Here is a 19,393-nt window from a genome sequence, read left to right as displayed (position 1 = left end):
TGTTGCGAAATTTCCTGCAAGCTGGGCCGTACTCTTGCTGCCACCTTCCATCAGGCCAGCAGCTCTCTGCTCCTGTGATTTCCATGATGGGCTGGGAAATGCTCCTAAAGCAGGGAAAAGCGGATCAGCAAGGCCTCAGCCAGAGGAAGCTGCGCTGGGTCTGCACTGGGGCAGCGCATCACAGCTGTGCTCTGTGTCAGGGTAAGAGAAACGCTTGGAAATGCCTGAGAAAAGCTTGGAAATGCCTGAGAAAAGCTTGGAAATCCCAGGAGAAAGCAGTTGCCATCCCTGGAAGTGCTCAAGGCCAGCTTGGATGGAGCTCTGAGCAAGCTGGTCTAGTGGAAGGTGTCCCTGGCCACGGCTGGGGTGGCACTGGATGCCAAGGGCAGCCTCCACACACCAGGTAGGAGAGGAGAAAAGAGCAGCCTGCTGAGGTTTTGGGGGGCATTTTCCCTCTTCCTCAGCCCTTCCTTCCCCCTGCAAGACTCATACTGCAGCAAGCAGGGGCCAGGTTGCTGACATGAGGGTCACAAGCCAGATTCAGAGTCTGTTATCAAAGTCTGATTTCACAGAATCACAGCACGGTTTGGGCTGGAAGGCGCCTCAAAGCCAGTCTAGTTCCAATCCCTCGGGAGCACAGGATGGGCTGTGGCAGAGCCATTCCAGAGCTCTGGAACATCTACGATCCACAGGGAAGAAAATCACCCCGTTAGCACCGAGCTGCTGTGAAATTCCCAGTTCTCCAGCTGGTGCTGGAAACCAGAAAGAGCCAGCGGGAATGAGGTGCCTCAGGGCAGCAGCAGCCAGAGCAGGGGGTCTCAGCCGGGGTTGAAGACGTCAGCTCTGCCCTGGGAGCAGCTTTGTGCTGAGCTCTCCACTCTTGGGTGGGATTTTAAAAATCCCTGGAACTAGACCAGCTTTTTATCTGGTTTTACCTTGTTTTCCTGTCAGCCACATTCAGAGAAGAGCAGGGCACAGCGAAACCTTGTGACCATCCTCCACCCCCTTCTCCTGCTCTCTGGAAAAAATAATAATTAAAAAAAAAACAGAAAATTGCTCCGTGGTATCTTCCTCCTCCCTGGACTTCATTTTTCTTTCCTGGAGCCCTCCCTGGACAGGGAAAGGACCAGCCTGTCATCTGTCAGACGTGGGCATCCCCAAACCACTGGGAGAGGTGGAGCTTTCCTAAGTGGTCCTGGGCAGCCTGACAAGTCCCTGAGCTCGCCTGCAGAATGTGGTTGTAATTAGATAATTAATAACTTGGAGAGGGAAAGGAAAGGAAATCAGCTAAATGGAAGCTTTCCTCGGTGGGAGGAAATAATTATATCTGCTTTTTGATATCTGAGCTGAGGTGGCTTTGCTGAAGGCAGGAGCAGCATCTCGCCCTGCCCCGAGCAGGATGGGGGATCCTGTGGGCACTGCGGGGTCACGGAGTTTGTCCCACAAAATGTTCCCTGTTCCTGGAGGTGTTCGGGGACACGTTGGAGCGACCTGGGATAGTGGGAGGTGTCCTGTCCCTGCCAGACTCTGAATTTAGGCTATCTGTCCAAAAGTCTAAGGAATTGTGCTTCCACTTGCTCCTGGCAGACTGGATCTTGCCCTGTGCCTGGATTAAGTCCACACTGCTGGAACCAGGGGCAGGATCCAACACATGGTTTCAGACCACAGCCTGGATTTGTAGGGAAAAAGCCCTTCCCACACAACCTGTCTCACAAAGATGTCCTGGATTCGGTGTATTTATTTTTCTTCTCTTTTTTTTTCCCCCCCTTCTCTCCAGACTGTCCAGTGTCTGCAACTGAAGTGGAATTGGGATTTATCCAAGTTTGTAGCTTCTGAAACCTTAAAAACCTCAAGAAAACTGCTCCAAAAGACCCCTCTTGACCTCCCTCGCTCTGAACTCTTGCGGAGCATTTTAGACTGAGCAGCAAAACGGCACCGAAGAGAAGGGGCTGAGACTTCGCAGCATCTCTCCCCAGAACGACTGACCAAAGAGAGAAGGAGAAGCAACATTCCTGGTTGTTCATTGTTGTTGGGATTTTGTGTCTGTCTGTCTGTGCGTTTGGTGTTTTTATCGCTGATTTTTTTGGTTTTTATTTTTATTTCTGAGGAAAAAACCTTAATTCAGGAAACACATTTATGAGGCATCTTTGGGTTCGAGTTTTACTTCCCCTTAGCTGTATTCTTCTCTTTTTTTTTTTTTTTTTTTTAAGTTCCAAACCTGATTTCTTGTACAGTCATGGCAAAACTGGACCAAGGCTCTCAGAAAAAAACAGGACAAGGAGGAGAAAAGCCCACCATGCCCCCAGCTCCCTGCATGATTTGTTTCAAGTACAGCCTGGGTTACAGACTGCCCTCCACACTCTGCCACCTCTCCCTTATTGCTCCATGATTTGCTACCGCTCATCCCCTTCCCCCCCCCTTTTTTTTTTTAATTTTTTTTTTGTTTTCATTTTCTGTTCCAGTGTATATGTTGCTTATTTGTTTTATTTATTGAGATATTTTTAACGAGCTAAGAGACTGCAATGTCGCTGTGTATACTGCTTCTCTTGCCAATAAAAATAAAGATGTCATGCAGCTACCGGGGCTTTGAGATTTATGTTCTCGACTCCATGGCCCCCAGCAGAGGCTGAGACTCTTCCTTGCACCCCACAATGTTTTGACACTCAGAATTTTGGCTAAAAATTTCTTTCCCAGGGAGTGGGTGATGGGTGTGAGCCTCACTTGTCCGGGCTGACGTCCTGCAGGACGATTTGGCTTGGAATGGACCTTAAAACCCAACACCTTCCACTAGACCGGGATCTGGAAACATGGGGCTAAATTATCCCAAATGACCTTTTCTCCCCATCCACTACAGGAAGAAAAAAAAAAAACCCAAAAAATTTGTAGGGAAAAAGCTCCCTGCTGTCGTGTCCAGGGCCATTAAAAAATAAATCATGTCATTCCATCCAAAGCAGCTTGGGGGGAAAACATTTTAAGACGCCAAATCCCGACCCTCCATGTGTGCATCTGATGCATGAATTCCCTGCTAGGTTTCCGAGCCCCGATGTCGAGTGTTTATGTCAAAACAAGCCTGGCTGCGTGGAGGAAAACCCATCACATCCATCAGAAGCTCTTGCTTGAAAGAAAATGACATCTCAGTGCGGGCTCTGGGTGCCAGCAGAGCCACAGCCACCTTGAGAAGGTGCATTTAGCAGGTGCCAGGCGATGCGGCACATGGAATGGCTTCCCCCGCTCCCAGGAATGCCTGCTTCTGCATCAGTTGCTGCCATTTCATCCACGAAATGCATGACGGGTGCTCCAGGTTGTGCTTTCACCACAAGCAGTGATGTTTTTCCACTGCAATCCAAACCCAGCTTTCTTTTGAGGGCTTGTCAGAGAGCTGGTGGTGCTGCTCTGCTGTGCCATGAGGTGCCCAGGAGCAGGAGGACACAGTTGGATTTTCCCCAGGATCTGTGCCCTGTGCCTTCCCCACTGCTGCAGAGGGTCAGGGCTGCTCCCTCCATCCTCCAGTGTCAGGGATTTAAGGGTCTATCATGGTAGATCAAAGCATTTGACCTCCCCCTGCCACTCCTAACAAAAATCACTGCCCACAAGCACCTTTGGAACCTCTTCCATGAATTCTGGGGGGTCAGCCGAGGCTCCTGTGGGTAGATGGCCTTGGAAAGGTCAATTTGGAGCCTGGAATTAGGATACAACATTTATTTTTAGACAGAAAAAGTAGTAAGTGTTCAAATGGTCAGGAAAGAGCCGTGCCGTGGGGTTCGGATGGGTGGATTCAGCTCCTGAGGGGAGAACCGAGGCCTTAAAATGCTCCAAAAAGTTTGGGAGCTGTGAACTCTCCAGGTGACAGATGTTTAACAGCAAACACCTCTGGCTCCATGAACAGGCAGGCAGACAATTCCATCAGCTGCTGGGAAGGCTTTTTGTGTGCTTGGAGTTCGTCTGGCGTGAGCTGGGCAGTCAGGAAACCCAAAAAACCCCCAAAAACTGCGGCTGTGTCCTCATGGGCAGCCCATGAATATATTTCTGTGTTTTCTTTTCCATACATGGGAGTCTTTTCCCATGGCATTTATCACCCGTCATTCCCAAGGGGATTGGATTTGTCCTTCCCAATCCCACCTCTGATACCACAACGCCCTGTGAGAGATTAAGGGATGTCACCAAGGGCAGGGACAGGGTGGCTTGTGCAGAAGAGGATGAAAGCAAGAAATCCCTAAAAGCAGCAGGATCAGATGGGTCCCAACAATGGGATTTCTCCTCCGTGGCAGCGCACACACACACGTGGGAGCCTGGCTAAATATTGGTCCTGGATTGCTTGGTCTCTGTGCGCCTGAAAGGCTACAAAAAAAATAAAAACCTCAGCACAAACTATTCCAGCAAACCACAAAGTGAAATATCTGCTGGAAAGAGGCCAAGCACTGAGGTGAGGATGTAAAATGCACTGATTTGGGGGGTTTTTTTAAAATAATTTTTTACTCAGTCACAGCTCAGCTTAGCACCTCCAATCCCTCCATTTTCAAAAGGGGGGATAAAAAGGCTTTTGCATTTTCAGCCAAAGTCCACATGAAAAAATAATAATCATGACAAAAAAACCCCAAACAAATCCAACCCCCAAGTCCCACCCCTCGGGATCTCTGTTCTCCTGGCTTCCCCCAAGGCCACCCCGTTTTCACACAGCCAAGGTGTGCTGACAGCGAGGAGGGATCGGGAAAGGGGGCAGCGCTGACCATTTTCCCCAGGGATCCTGGTAAACTTGGAAGCTCTGGTTTGGCTGGGACCACCCAGGCACCGTTTCTGGGATGGCAAACTCAGCCTCCCCTCGCAGGGTGACAGCAAAGAGAGGTCGGTGTCACCTCAGCACGGAGATCTTGGCTAGGGGAAGCTGCATCCCACACAAACCTGGGAGAGGAGGGAGCCTGCGAGCCAGGGGACGACCCATGTGCAGCTGCATGGGCAGGACGAGGATAAATCCTCTGTTTGCTGCTCTTGTGAAGCACAGTGGCAATGGCACCTGAATCAGGGTGAGGCAGAAAGACAAAAACTGAAAGCAGAAGTGATGTGGATGTAAAACCCTCTTGGGTGTGGTGCCTGGGAACAGGGGTTGGTGGTGGCCTTGGCAGTGCTGGGGGAATGGTTGGACTCTGACCTTAGAGGGCTTCTCCAGCCTGAAGGATAGAAAACAGACAAAACCTCTCCCAGCAGCTGCTCCAGCAGCAGGTGGGTGGCTGGGAAGCGATGGAAAGCAAAAGGAGAGGCCAGTCCCAGCAGGAGACACAGCCCATCCTCTATCACTCAGACGTGTTCTCTCTGCTTTACATCAAAGTATCACGAATTTATGTCTCATCTTTAAGCCTTGGAGCACCAAAGCTGGGCATAAGCTGCTCAGCTAAGCCCCAAGAAGAAGCAAACACCGCAGACTGAGGCCCTGGCACTGGGTGCCCAGGGAAGCTGTGGCTGGAATCCCTGGCAGTGTCCAGGGCCAGGTTGCACAGGGTTTGGAGCAGCCTGGGATAGTGGAAGGTGTCCCTGCCCGTGGCAGGGGGTGGGATGAGATGATCTTCAACCACCCTTCCAACCCGAACCGTTCCATGGTTCAGTGATTCCATCACTGCCAGCATTTTGCCCATGTTTTAACAGAATAATTCCAGGTTTTCCAGCTGCACCTTGATGCTTTTTGTGGTTTTGACGCCATTCCCCTCGCCTTTGTAGTCTCAGAATTTGTTTGGAGCATGGTAAAGTGCACTCAGCCCTTTTATGATTTCCTGTCCTGTTTCGGAGCCCTGCACTGAAAGACTTCAGTTGCCTCCTAAATCTTTTTCCAGAACTCTCCTGTCACTTTAAATATGGGCCAGCGTTTTGTTAGCTTCAAGACTTTGAAATAATATCAAAGTAAACCTCAAAGGAAAATAACGCAGTAAAGGAGAAGGCTGGGGCTTAATTCATATTTAAATAAAGATCCTTCACTTCAGGTTGGGTTACTGTGTAAAATGACTGGGAGCAAATGGAGCTTTTAAAGGCCTTATTCCCCCCAGGGGTCTGCTTTAAAATGATCAGGGAGCCTACCAGGCCCAGGAACGAAATTGCCTTCCCAGGAAAAATTCCCTGCCACTGGGAAGAAAAATCCTTGAAGTTCTCCAGAACCAAGATGCACATTTTTCCTCCCTGCCCTCCTGAGCTGAGACCCAGAGCAATGTTTGTGACTGGTGGGAAGGCAGACAGGATCCCTGTCAAAGCCTTTGGAGAGGCAGACGAGGAGCTCGGCATTGATTCGCGTGTCATAGCACAGATTTTTCTTTCATTTTCTTTCCATGTTCTGGGCCCAACCACACATGGGAACGGGAGATATTGCCCTTTCCCCCTCCTAAAATGCTGGTTTCCAGGAGAGGAAGGAGGAGCTAAGGGCTGGCTTCCACCGGGCTGCAGCACCTGCCAGGGATTTGTCCCGGTGTCAGAATTCCAAGCTGACTGCCCAGCACAGGTACCTCTGCAAGAGCAGCCAAGCACTCAGCTCTCCTGGACTTTATCCAGGGCTCTCCTCTGAAATTCTCCTCTAAGCTCCACATCCTGCTGCAGCGCGGAGCAGGAGCGCTGATGGATTTAGCCTTCCACGTCCCCTCTGCCTTGATTCCTGACTTCCTACTCCAGCCCCAGGAACAGTGGGCGGGAGGGACGGCTTTTGCTAACGCCAGCAACTCCAGATCTGCCAAAACCCCGAACAAAGGCTGTGAGAAAAATATTTCTGCAGGAAGCATTTGCTGAAACATGATTCATTTCTCGAAGATAAGCCACATTTCTCCCGGCCAACACTTACAAAAGGGTTCGCCTCCCTCATCCCTGCTCCAGCCTGGACGATGGATACAGCCGGAGCATGTGCTTCCAGTTGAGGGCTGCGGCTCACCAGTGGATTTGCTCCCATGCAAAGGTGGTTTGAGGCTGGGGACGTGCGTGGCTCACTCTGGGTGTCCCTCATTGTCACCGGCGTGCTCTCCCGGCTCCGCGCTCCGGAAGGGGACTGTCCCCATTCCCGGCTTCACGCCACCACTTCAAGCATCATTGTTTTGCAGCCGGGTGTGACACCCCTGCCTGGTCGCTGTGGCTTTTTCACCAGCTCCTAGAGACAATGGGCTCCGTGGGTCATTCGCAGTTCATCACGTCTTTGGAGTTGTCTGGGCACTTCGCTGGAAAAAAACCATCCCTGCTTCACACATGGCCGGGAGATCCGTAATGGGATTTCCTAACATCCCTCATTGCAGAAACCCTCGTTCAGGAGGGGCCCTGCCCGCCCGTGGCTTGCTTTCCCAAATCAGTGATGGGGTGGGAACGCAGCAGGAACTGGGCCAGGGACCAGCTGGCACAGCCCCGGTGCCGCGCGGGACAGCGGCTCACGGCAGGTGGGGAATGTCCATCCACGAGTCAGGCAGGGCAGTCCTGGGGGGGTGATGGACCCAAAATGCTGGGCAGGGACCTCCGTGGCCACAGTTCTTCTTGCCATAAAAGCATGGAATGGTTTGGGCTGGAAGTGGCCTTAGAGCTCATCCAGTGCCACCCCTGCCATGGGCACCTTCCACTATCCCAGGCTGCTCCGAGCCCCAGTGTCCAGCCTGGCCTTGGACGCTGCCAGGGATCCAGGGGCAGCCACAGGGACTGTCCTGGGACACCACATCATGTCCCAAAGCTGGCAGAGCCCCCGCATGGGGCCAGAGATGCACCCACCACACCCAGGGTGAGCGGCACACAGGCCAACCTTGGCTGCCCTTTAGATCCATCCAAGGTGGTCCCAAGCCCCCGATGTGGGATTCTGTCAACTGATTTCTATTTCTCCTTTTTTTTTTTTTTCCCTGGGATACAGGAAGTCAGAGGGGCTGGCTGGAGCATGAGCGTGTTCCCATGAGTTACTGCCTGGGCCACTGTCCCTGCAGGCATCGTCATCATCATCACCATCAGAGACGTCCAAGCTTCCTGTGTGCCCTCATCATCTCTGGGGATGCCTGGTGGCCCATGGGCCCCTCCTGCCAGGGTTTGGTCTTGTGCTTCATTCACCAGTTGCCACCACAGAGCATCCTGGCCTGAGGAGACAGAGCTGCTGGGGCAACCTGGGCCAGGTAAAAGCGAGCAGAAAAATAAATACCCATCAAATCTCGAGCCCCAAACCTTCTCACATAAGGGCTGGGGTGAGGTGAGGTTTGTCCCTCCTGGAGTCACACCACAAAAAAAAAATAAAGAAGCAGAAGAAGCAGGAGTGTGAAGGAAGAGAGAGGTGCAGGGGAAGAAGGGGATTAGCATGAAGCACAGACAGGAAGGGAGGCAAGGACCTGCCTCTTCCAGACCACCCATGCGGACCTCAGGCTGGAGACGGGCGGCTCCTACAGGCTCCGAGTCATTTTCCACGTATCCGTGTGTCAGGTGGTCGTTTCATTCCTGCTGGACTCTGCTGCTCTGCGCCGGGACTTCAGCAGTGCCTTGCTAAGGCCCTGTTTGTTAGCGCTGCATTAAAACAGAATTAAATCAATGAGGGCAACATTTTGGTTGCACACACTGCAGGAGCACCGTGCTGGGGAGAAGGTATTTAATGTTATTAAAAGCTGCTCTTTCCTGCTAGAAATTCTTACAATCACGGCACAGTTCAGGCAGGAAGGGACTTTAAAGCTCATCTCATCCCACCCCTGCCACGGGCAGAGACACCTTCCACTATCCCAGGCTGCTCCAAGCCCCAGTGCCCAGCCTGGCCTTGGGCACTGCCAGGCATGAGGCAGCCACAGCTGCTCTGGGCAAACTCCTCAACATTCCTGAAAATGTCCATCAGATCTGCAGAGCCCTCACTCCACGCACTCCGCAACCTTCTGGGACGAGCGGAGCACCAAGGCAGCAGCTCGGATGTGAGAGGTGCCTGCAGGACACACCCCAGCCCTGTCAGCGGCAGGATGGGCACGTCCAGCCCCAGCACGGGCTGGGAGCAGCCGGCCCTGGCACAGCTCTGTAAGCAGACCTCAGCCCCCTGAACCTCGTGCTGTGACATGTTTACACAGCCAGACCCTTTCCCCTTCACTGGTGCTGGGGTCGGGGGAGCCAAAGGTCAGGCTCAGAGCCGATGATTTCGCTTCTAAACAAAACCTCCGCCTCCTCCACCTCCCTCCTCAAAGGGCTTGGCCCATAAATTTTCATTTAGTACCACCTGGATGACTTCCCCCCGGCTTTACATTCTCTTTAACAAGAGGGGTATTTCATTCCCCAAAACCAGCTCCTTCTTACCCCGAGTCCCAAGGCTTTTGGGAAGCTTTGGCCAGGATCCTGCCCCATGCCTCAACTTACCAAGTGCCAGTCAGGACTGCTGGAAAAATAAAGGTGGCAGAGATGGGAAACCCCACAGTTGTCTCTTGGTCCCACTGCCTCTGGTTTTAATGGCTCTGCCACCTGTGTTCCCACAGGATCAGGGCCCTGTTTGACGTGCCAGAGGCTGGGAAGTGCCAAACCAAACCCCACTGTCTGAAACACATGTGGTTGCTTTGCTTTGGAGAGAAAACAAGGGGAAAAAAGCAGGAGATGCAGCTGGCTTCCAGGCTGGCTGCCTGCACTCATTCATGTCCTAGGGAAGAGCAACCCAAAATGTGCGAGACAAAATGCAAAGCATCATCTGTGTTTCTCCTTGTCCTGGAGCCCTCTGTTTCTGTGGACATCCCCGAGACTACCAAAAAGTTCAGCCCTGATACTGTTTCATTGATCCTGAAATCTCTTCCAGAACTTTTCCAGCAGTGGTTCTCAGGGCTCTGCCCTCCTCTCCTCTTTCCAGGGAAGTCTCAGAGCTCAGCTGGCATGGGGAAAGAATTTGGTGATTTAGATCACCTCAGAGCGGGTTAAGAGATTTGGCTGCTCAAATCCTGCCAGTGGGTGATTCCTGAGCTGTGAGGTTCATGTCCAAGGCCAGGTTGGACGGGGCTTGGAGCAACATGGGATAGTGGAAGGTGTCCCTGCCTGTGGCAGGGGCTGGAATGAGATGGGCTTTAAGGTCCCTTCCAACCCAAACCCAAACCATTTGGTGATCTTCCTGCATCAGCCTGGCCAGGGTTGCTTTGGCTCTGCTTTTCCAGCCCTCTTGGATTGCTGTCAAGGAAAATTTCCCCCCACACGGGGTCATCCCCACCTCCCCATCCCAGCTCAGCATGAAGGACAGTGCCTGGGGGCTGGTGCCATCGTGTGGATACAGCTGCAATGAAGAGGAGGAGGAGGAGGAGGAGGAGGAGAGGTGGGAGGCAGAATGCTGGGAAAAGGACAAATCCGGCATTGTCCAAGTCAGGGTCTGAACCCGGTTCCCTCCTAGAGAAACCGGTGGGCTTAAGTGCTGCTTCCTCCAGCAGGTGAAGAAATAGAACAGCACAAGGACGCACCACCTGCACCACTCGTACCCTACAGCATCTCCTGGTGCCACAGCAGATCCCCAGAGGGAGTTTTCCCTAAGGAAAGCAGCAGTGGTTGAGATTTAGATCCCTGCCAAAGGCTCAGAAGCTGAAACCACTGTACCTTGCTCTGCTTTCCTGCTGGAAACGGGGCTGGAACACAACCCGTGCATGTGTCATCCCCTCCAGGATCTCCAGCACTGTCTGCTCGACCAACACAAACACAGTCTTGAACCTGGAGGAGAATCAGGCTGTGGATTTTGGCTGCTGGCAGAGGGTGGGTTCTCCACTCTGGGCTTGCATCCTGTCCTGGAAGTCACAGAGTCCCCAGCCTCCAACTCTCTTGCAAAACTGAGGAGCAAACCCAGCCCGGGATAAAAATAAAGGGTCCACAGGGCCCTGCCACTCAGGGACCAGCTGACACAGTGCAGTCAAGTTCCTTCGTGTCATTTTTCCACTGCCTTTTACCGCCTGGAGCTGAACAGGAGCCACATGACAAGCAGGGGGGATAACGGATCAGGAGCCCGGGGTTTCCTTTGGGCAGTCAAAATCCCAAGCCAAGCCCTGCTGGCTGGGATGTTCCCATTATCCTGCAGGGCGGACTCTCATGGGCTCCTTCCCAAACCCCCTCGGCTGCGATGGAGAGCAACCTGCCCCAACTCCTTCGGACACGTGGACGGGGGGGGATAAGCTTGGCTCCCACGGGAAGGGCAGGAATTCCTTGAGGGCCCTGTCCAGGCACTGCCCAGCCTCCCTCTCTCCGACCCTTGTGCCTCCCACACGCACTGCAGGCCTCCCCACCCCCGCCACGGTTTTGGCTCCCCCCGAATTCCCACTGCCAAGGCCTTTGCAGAGCCCTTGCAGAGTGACTTCCCCCTCAAAGTCCCGCTGGCTCTGCCAGGATGGCTCTGGAGCAGCTCTGGAAGTGGCACAAGGGATGCACCAGGCGGTCACAGGGCTCGATCACGAGCCCTCAGCGGCTCTGTGCTGGCAGTCACGGGATTGGAGCACCTGCAGGTGCCGGTGGGATCCCCCTGGATCTCCTTTGGTGATCCAGCAGGGCACAGCCGCTCTCAGCGAGCCGGCGCCCTGTCCCAGCCAGGTTTGGCAGCATCTGCATCCAAACCCCACGAGCGACACAGCCCCACGGTGCTGTTTCAGATTAAGTGGTTCCCATTGTTCTTTGGGAAACGTATGAATTTTTCCCATATGTCTTCGACCTATAAAACGAGCATCCCTCAGAACCGAAAGGTTATTGCCAGCAACGACGTGTTTTCATTTCTGGTCTTTAAGCACATTTCATGGCTTGCCAAGGCTTTTTAGGAGGTTAAAATTCGAGGCCTCAGCTCAGGAAAGCGCTCCCAGCACGTGCCAAGTAGGACTTAGGCGCACACTCGTGTCTGAGCACATCTTACAGGCCTGCTGTTTGCCCAAACTGGTGCCAAAAATCATCTTCCTCTTCATCAACTCTCCGATTCTGTCCTCGGCTTTGCTCAGCTACAGGTGAAATTTGGCTGGCAGATGTGCAGCTCCTGGATTGCAGGGAGCCGCTCATTGTTGGGGGAATGCTGCCTGCAGCTTTGGGAAGATGTGGGAAAGCCTGAGGAAGTAGAGGTGGGTGATGCTTTTTTTAAAAGCATGTTTCTAAAATCACAGCGAATTGCAGAAATTTCATGGAGTGATTAACAACAGCAAAATCAGGGAAAAAAATGAGGAAGGCATATTTCAACTGCTTATAAATGAAAACTCTGATTTAAAAAAAATTTTACAGTATAAACCACGGCTCAAGTAAAATCTCTAACTTCAAGCTGACGCAAACACCTCTTTCCAAAGAATGTGTCTTCTTTCTTTCCTTTTCTTTCTTTTTTTTTTTTTTTTTCCAATTTTGGTTTGCCAGAAATTTCCATCGTTTCATTTTTCACCCCAAATCGTTATTTCAAGTATTTGGAGCTTTGCTGCTGGAAAAGTTAAGGCCTGTATATCTAAATATACCCCGAGAACTGAAAACAGAGCTGGATAAATGAAGAGGCAATGCAAAATTCCGGCTCCCAAGTTTGTCTTTAAGGACTTGCCAGTCACCCAGGAGGAATTCAAGATACCACGGGTATCAAAGGACACGGGAATCTGTGCTCCAGTTCCAGGAAAGAAACATTCCACGATGACAAGGAAAAATACCGGATGGCAACCAGCCCCCTCGGAGCTTTCAGCATTCCTGCCTGCACTGCTAAATCCCCAAATCCAGCCTTTTCTGCAGCGTGCCTTTTATCTCAGCAGCACGGCTCTCAGTGTGGAGGAAAACCTGTGTTCTGCTCTAGCAGCTTCCCCCATCCCAGCCTCCCGGGCTCTAGTCCGGGCTTTATCCTCTGTCCCATCCCTCTAAGCCGAAATTCCCATGGCACATTCCCCCCGGGTTTGCCAGATTGTGCTCCTGGTTATTTGCTGTCACAGGGGACAGGCAGCACCAGAACCACTCCGTGGTGGCCGCAGCTCCGGCTCCCTCTCCCCGGACAAGCACTGCCCTCAAATGCAAATTCCAGAGGAAAGGCGGTGCTGGATTTCATGGGAATTAAACCTAAAGGTTTTAGCTCAGCAAGGCAAGGGTCAAACAAATTAATTTGGTGAACCTCCCCCATCAGATCTGTCTCATTCCCTCTCTCCTGCCCCATCCTTGGAAGTGTCCAAGGCCAGGCTGGACAGGGCTTGGAGCAACCTGGATTAGTGAAAGGTGTCCCTGCCACGTGGGTTGAGCTTTAAGGTCCCTTCCAACCCAAACCATTTGGGATTCCATGCACAGAGCTCACACTGACAAAGCAACCAGAGCTCTTCCACCCACACGGCTCTCACAGGGCAAGGTGACCAACAGAGAGGGGGAAAATGCTCAAAATCACTTTTTTTTTTTTTTGATCCTTAAAAAGTTCGTTTAATCCTGAAAACAATTAAAACTGGGGAGGTTTTAATGGGGAGCTGAAAGCAGCAGTAGGGTCACTCGGGGTTTGTTCCTATTGTCAAGAGGCGAAGCCATCCTGCTATTTAACATGTCAAAAGCCTGTGAACCAAACAAACAAAGCCCAAACTTCCCAACATCCGACCGCAGCGACACATTGATGGACACCAGGAAAAGGGCTGCAAGCACAAAACAAACAAACCTCCCTGAGAAGGGCTCTGCCAAATTCAAGGGGAAGAGAGGTTATGAGCACTTGTGGGAAACGCCGCGAAGAGGGGAAGGATAAAAGAGACCAAGAACAAAAAAAAAAAAAGAGGAGGAAAGAGCAGAGGGAGAAAGGACTGGGATAGGGCTGTGCCAGTCAGGAGGGATTTGGCCGGATGATGGTTTTACTGCACTGCAGTGTGGAAGACACACTTTGATTAATTCGAGGAGACTACCCCCAAGTCATCCTCGCAACTCCCAGCGCGCTAATTACGGAGGAGAGGCGGGCAGTGACTCATGCTGGAAACTTCCCGACTTCCAAAGGGGGAAAAGGGAAAAGAAAGAAGAGGAATTTCAGTTCGCAAGCAAACACGAAGGTCCCCGGACCCGTGCTGGGAGAAAGGTCGGGGCCGGCGTGGTGGCACTGAAGGTGCCTTGGAGGGGATGGTCCCAAGGAGGGCTGGCAGAGGAGCCATCCCGAGAGGGGGTGGGGGGCGTGGAGAGAGACGGGGGTTCCATCTCCAGGGCTGGGTTTGTCCCAGCACCTCCTTGTGCAGGCAGGCCAGCTGTTTTCCCATCCCTGCAGGCAGGGATCTGCCATCCCAGCAGAGATGCCCTTGGGAATACACCAAAAACCTGCTGCCAGGCGGAGAAACAGGAGGGCAGGAACTGTGGAATCACTCTGTGTCCCTCCACCACCGCCCTGTCAGCACCCACCTGAACCAGCTGGAGGGCTGGCACCACGGTCTGGCTCTTGGCTGGAGCCCCCCAGCTCCGGGGTGCCTCACAGGCCGGTCTGCTGGATCACAGAGGGACAAACCAAGGCAGAGCCGAGCCCCAGGTGCCCTGCTGCCTCCCCTGTGCTTGGGGAGTGCTCAGCCAGGAGGAGATGCACACCCAGAGATATTTGCTCAGCAAGGATCAGCGCCAGCTCCGAGAAAACCCCTTGGGATGGCAGCGGAGAAAGTGAGGGGGGTCCTCGCCTGATCTTTATCATCCCATCTCAGCTCCCTTCTCATCTGCTCATTTTTAACTCTCTAGCTGGTGCTGTCAGCTACTCTCTGGTAGCTGACAGCACCAGCAACTGAGGCCAGAGCATCAGATTCACAACATCTTTCTTCTCCAGGCTCTTGGCCACGTGTTTGGGCCGGCTCAGCCCGCGAACGGGACCGACACCCCGGAATCTCACGGGCTGGAGACAGAGGTGGGGGAGATGGGGACAGCAGGATTAATGCCCTGTGGCCACTTGTAAGTTACTTTTTTTTTTAGTTTCTCTTTTTAGGGAGAGGAACTAATTTTTTTGGTCTTTAATTTATTTCTCTTTTTTTTAAAGAAAGGAAGGTGCAGGGTGAGACCCCCATCTCCACCACCCTGGCTCAGCCTGGGGTGTGTCACACAGGTGCACGCCTCTCTGGCCCTAAGCAGGAACCCATCTGAGCCCTTCAGATGGCATCAGTGATGATCAAAAAGCCACTTCCCTGCACCACCGTGCTCCTCTCTGCCTCCCTGGCTCCATAACCACTAGAGGGGAGTGGAAGGTAACGAGTTGAGGAGATGGTTGTGTCCTCCAGGGAAGCACAACATCGGGGGCTTGGGAGGTTCTGCAGCTCTGGGTGTCCAGCACACCCAAAGTTCACAGCATCCACACGAGAAGGTTTTCCCCATAACCCCACGGCACCAGCAGGATGCTGGAGCAACCTTCAGCATGGAGGAGCCAGGTGGGAGGTGAAAATTGCTGTCCAGAGAGAGCTTTGGGATGCTGGGTGGGGAACAGAACCCCTTGGGGTTCGTTCGTTCGTTCTTTCATTCATTCCTTTATTCCCCTCCCCTTTGCGGAGGGAAAATGCACCTAGGCAAGTCTGGAGAGCTGCAGGAACGGCTCCGAGATGCGAAGGTGGGACAGCACAGCCAGGGAAGGGGTTAAAGGCAGCCCAATCCAGCTGTGTGTGGTCACTGGGGCTGAAGGCATCCCGATCCAAGCTGTGTCTGACTCCCGTGCCTCGGCGCCCTTCCAGGGAAGGGAGCTGGCAACACCCCACGAGCTGCAGGCCCAGGCATCTCCTGGAGATAAGCATCAAGCTGCCCCTCAAAACTCCTGTTTTCCAGGAGGCCATGGACATGGAGCATCCCCTGGATGGGAGGAAATGATCCTCCAGGCAAGAGGAAAGCACCACAACCCCAGGAGAGAATGGGTCTTTCCCCCAACAGGGAAAGGGTTACTCAGGAGCTGTGAGAGGCCATCTCCCCCTTTTCCAGTCCCTTAGCTCACCTTTTCCCTGGTGCTGTCCAATGGCACAGGCACCACAGAGTTCACTGTGGTCAGCCTTGGCTTCTTCAGGGTCCCAGGTCCCTCATCAGAGGGGACAGAAAGCCACGGGGCCACCCAAGAACTCCTCTGACCGTGGGGTTCACCGAGCGAGGTTTTGCCCAGTGTATTCCCCGAGGCAGAGCTTGGGCTCCTTGTCCTGTTGGCATCGGAGAAATAAAACAGTAAAAGGGTTCCAGGGCTTGTGCTGATTGGAGCCAATCCCATGTGGAGGAAACACGGAGAAAAGGCTGAGCACTCTTTCTTCCTGCAGTCTGGAAGCCCTTGAGGTGTTTTTATTTCTCCTCTCCAAACAATTTTGTGTGTGTCTCAGTGTGTCCGAGCCAGCCCGAGCTCCAGTCATCAGGAGATGCTGGGGATGGCGGAGATGGACATTGTGTACAGGGAATTCAGTGCCAGGCCTGGGACACCAGGGATATTTCTGGCTTTGCCATTGGGAAAACCCACATTTTACATTTTACTGCCCTGAGTCCCCAGCCCATGACGAGGCCATTATTAAAGAGCTATAACATTAACATATAAAGCAAATTTAACCGTTCCCTTTGCAGAAAGGTGGTGGGCAGGGAGAGTTATCCCATTAATTTGGTATTTTTGTGGCAATGGGAAATGCGGGGAGTTCCCCCTGGGGCATCTTCTTTTCTCCACTAGGAAACAGGTCAACATTTCGCTTGTGTCCATCCATCCATGCATCCGTTTAAGGCTGGGTGGGGCTCAGAGCAGCCTGGGATAGTGGAAGGTGTCCCTGCCCATGGCAGGGAGGGGGTGTAATGGGAGGAGATTTAAGGTCCCTTCCCACCCAAACAATTCTGGGATCCCCCTGAGGTCACTGCAGCATTTCATTTATTATCTCCTTCCCCCTCCCAAATGAAAACGGCTCCGTTTATCTCCCGAAGGTGATGGGCTGGGCTCTGTCCTGGGCAGACAGTTCCCCCTTTTATCTCTCCCGGATCTGTCCGAGCAGCTCTGGAGTCCGTCAGCCCCGTGATATCATCCATTGGCACAGCCCCTGCCTGCTTGCCTGCTGCCAGCATGGGTCCTGTCAACACTCACCAGGAACTGCAGGGCTCCCGAGGGAAAAGCACTTCTCTCCTCCTCCTCCTCTCCGGAGAAACAGCCCATCCTTCATCCTTCATCCTTCGTCCTTCATCCTTCATCCTTCGTCCTTCATCCTTCATCCTTCGTAGCTCATCCTTCTTCCTTCACGCAGGACTCCGGGGAGGGAGAGGAGGAAGCGCAGGCTGGGGATGGAGAAGCACCCCGTGGCTTTTCCAGGATGACCTCGGTGACTACGGAAAACAAACAAACCTGGGGAGGAGGAAGGAGCCAGCTGCATTCTCTGCCAGTCACTTGATTTTTTTTTCTTTTTTTTTTTTTTTCAGTCTTCTATTTAGCTCTGCTCGTTGAAAAGGCTTTTCCTTGATGTGTCACGAGTTCTGCAGAGCACGGGGCAGCCAACACCCAGCTGGGACTGAGCCTGGCCTGGCAGCCTCAGGCTGGTTACTCAAGCAAACGAGATTTCGGGGATTAAAGAGGCATGGATCTGTCTGGGTCCCAGATAACTCCTGAGCCCATTCCCTGCCCACCCTGCTCGGCAAGGGCAGCGATCCCGGAAAGATCAAATTTCTGAACATCTCTGGAAAAGGGGCAGGGACACCTTCCACTACCCCAGGTTGCTCCAAGCCCCATCCAGCCTGTCTGGGATGGGGCAGCCACATTCCTTGGAGCTGCCATCCCTCCCAACCCTTCCCATGCAACAGGGAAAGGAAAAATAAACCCCAAACCTCTGAGCACCGTAAAGGTTTTATTATAAACAAACCTCTGGGAGCACTTTGGGGTGATTAACATTCCTTAATGAGGAAGGTGGGGTGCCCAGGGGCTGGGGGAGGGCACGCACAGCACCCTCCTGAGGGCCCCACCTTCCCACCTAATCCCCCCTCGTTGCCATCTGGCAGATTTACTGGCCCCAGCAACGTGGCTCTCACTGATATAATGAGGAATTGCAGCCTGGGCTGTATTTCCTCATGAATTTTGCTTCCCTGCCAGAAAAATTCAGGGCTAGGTCAGATTTTATTTATGTTTATGTATATTAAATACATACATCTATAAATACACGTGTCTATTTTCCTTCTTTCCAGGTGATTGCCACCTTTCCCCACCTAAAGACTCATTCAGCCTCATCTTCCCTCCCCACCGGGCTTTGTCCTGTTGCCCTGGGCTGGGCTGAAGGAAATAATCCGAGGGCCAAAGCCCACATCCATGCCCTGCAGGGTGGGGATGCTGCACGCTGCTGCTTGCCGTGGGTGCCACAGGAGCACCGAGCCTGTCCTCACCCCGCTTCCAGCCAGGAAATGCTGATTTCATCAAGCTCAGCCTCGGCTCAAGGGGCTGGAAAGGGAAGACTTCAAACAGCCCCGTCCCTCCTCCCACACCTTCACAGGGTCACGATCAGAAAGTGCCCCAGCATCCTAAATCCCTGCCCCCTGAGCTCCTCCAGCGCTGCTGCGGCTCATCCCTGTATCCACCGACCCAGCAGGATGCTGGGAAGCACAGGCAGGAGGTGTGGAGGGTCCCCAAAATCACGTACCTGCCCCTGCTCCGAGGGATGCTCCGGGCTGGAGCTGCGCAGGGACAGCCTTTAGGGACCAGCAGAGAGGTAAAACTGCAGGAGGAACGTGGAAAACCTTTTCTTCTGAGCCAGGGGCTGGGCCTGCTGCCTGCCACCGCTGCACAGGCTGGGAGCTGTGCCTAAGACAGGGAGAAAGGGGGGAAGGCAGTGTTTGTCTCTCCCTTTGGATAAAGGGGGGTGGGAACACCAGGAGAACCCAGCTGGCCCCACCCTGAGCTGTGGCACTGCTGCTCCTTCCCCTCCAGATCAGACACGTGGCTTTGCAGCCCCGTTTCACCCATCCCGCTGGAGAGAGGCAGCACAAACAGCTGGAAATCCCCTTTTCCCTCTTCCCGTGTCCAAACCATGGATCCCTCCTCCAGCTTTGCTGCCCCCACCTCAAATCCTCCTTCCCTGGCCATGGCCAAGCTGCCCTGCTCCAGCAAGAGGCGACCAGGCCCCTTCTTTTAGGACAACAAGGCCTCAAATGTGTTCCTAGGTGAATTTCGTAATGAATAGAACGTTCCTAGGTGAATTCTGTAATGAATAGAACGTTCCTAGGTGAATTTTGTAATGAATAAAGGCTCCTGGCACGGCCACTCTTGAAGGGCTCTCTCCTCTTCTTTAGCCAGAGCTCTGGCAGGAGTCAGGGGGTGCTGGCATTGCCCCTGCTGCCTGAAGGCTTTAGGATGCCAGTTCCAGCGTGATTTAGGGATCCTTCCCATAGGCCACCCCTTTTCATGACCCAGAATTCCCGTGCTGCACGAATTGCAGGCAGAATCCAGGAGGAGGTGAAGCCCATGCACACGTGAAGGGGGGTGTCCCAGGGTGCAGGGAGGTCCAGGGGGACCCTCACGGGAACAGAGCTCACGGAAAATTCCGGATACAATCCTCACGGGTTTCCTCTCCCCTGCTGGGAATGA

The 19,393-nt window shown here is 53.1% G+C and overlaps 1 protein-coding gene and 1 long non-coding RNA gene across 2 annotated transcripts in view; one reads left to right on the top strand and one right to left on the bottom strand.

The window, feature by feature from the left end:
* TWIST2 (twist family bHLH transcription factor 2) overlaps positions 1 to 2,578 on the top strand; it is a 28,355-nt gene extending 25,777 nt beyond the window's left edge. Inside the window, exon 2 of the mRNA XM_042035404.1 lies at positions 1,778 to 2,578. The gene's annotated coding sequence lies outside the window, so the exon portion shown is untranslated. The remainder of the gene's footprint in view (positions 1 to 1,777) is intronic.
* On the bottom strand, positions 2,078 to 17,287 carry LOC121668026. Its single transcript, XR_006017226.1, has 3 exons — positions 16,916 to 17,287; positions 15,809 to 16,004; positions 2,078 to 8,484 (listed from the first exon to the last, which is right to left on the bottom strand). It is a non-coding gene; the product is annotated as an uncharacterized LOC121668026 (long non-coding RNA).
* Between the last annotated feature and the right edge of the window lie 2,106 nt (positions 17,288 to 19,393).

This window comes from Corvus kubaryi, unplaced genomic scaffold (assembly GCF_017639235.1).
Source record: "Corvus kubaryi isolate FWS band 111438036 unplaced genomic scaffold, C.kubaryi_AGA036_p1.0 37383, whole genome shotgun sequence".
Taxonomy (NCBI): Eukaryota; Metazoa; Chordata; class Aves; order Passeriformes; family Corvidae; genus Corvus; species Corvus kubaryi.
This window is presented reverse-complemented; position numbering and strand designations above follow the sequence as displayed.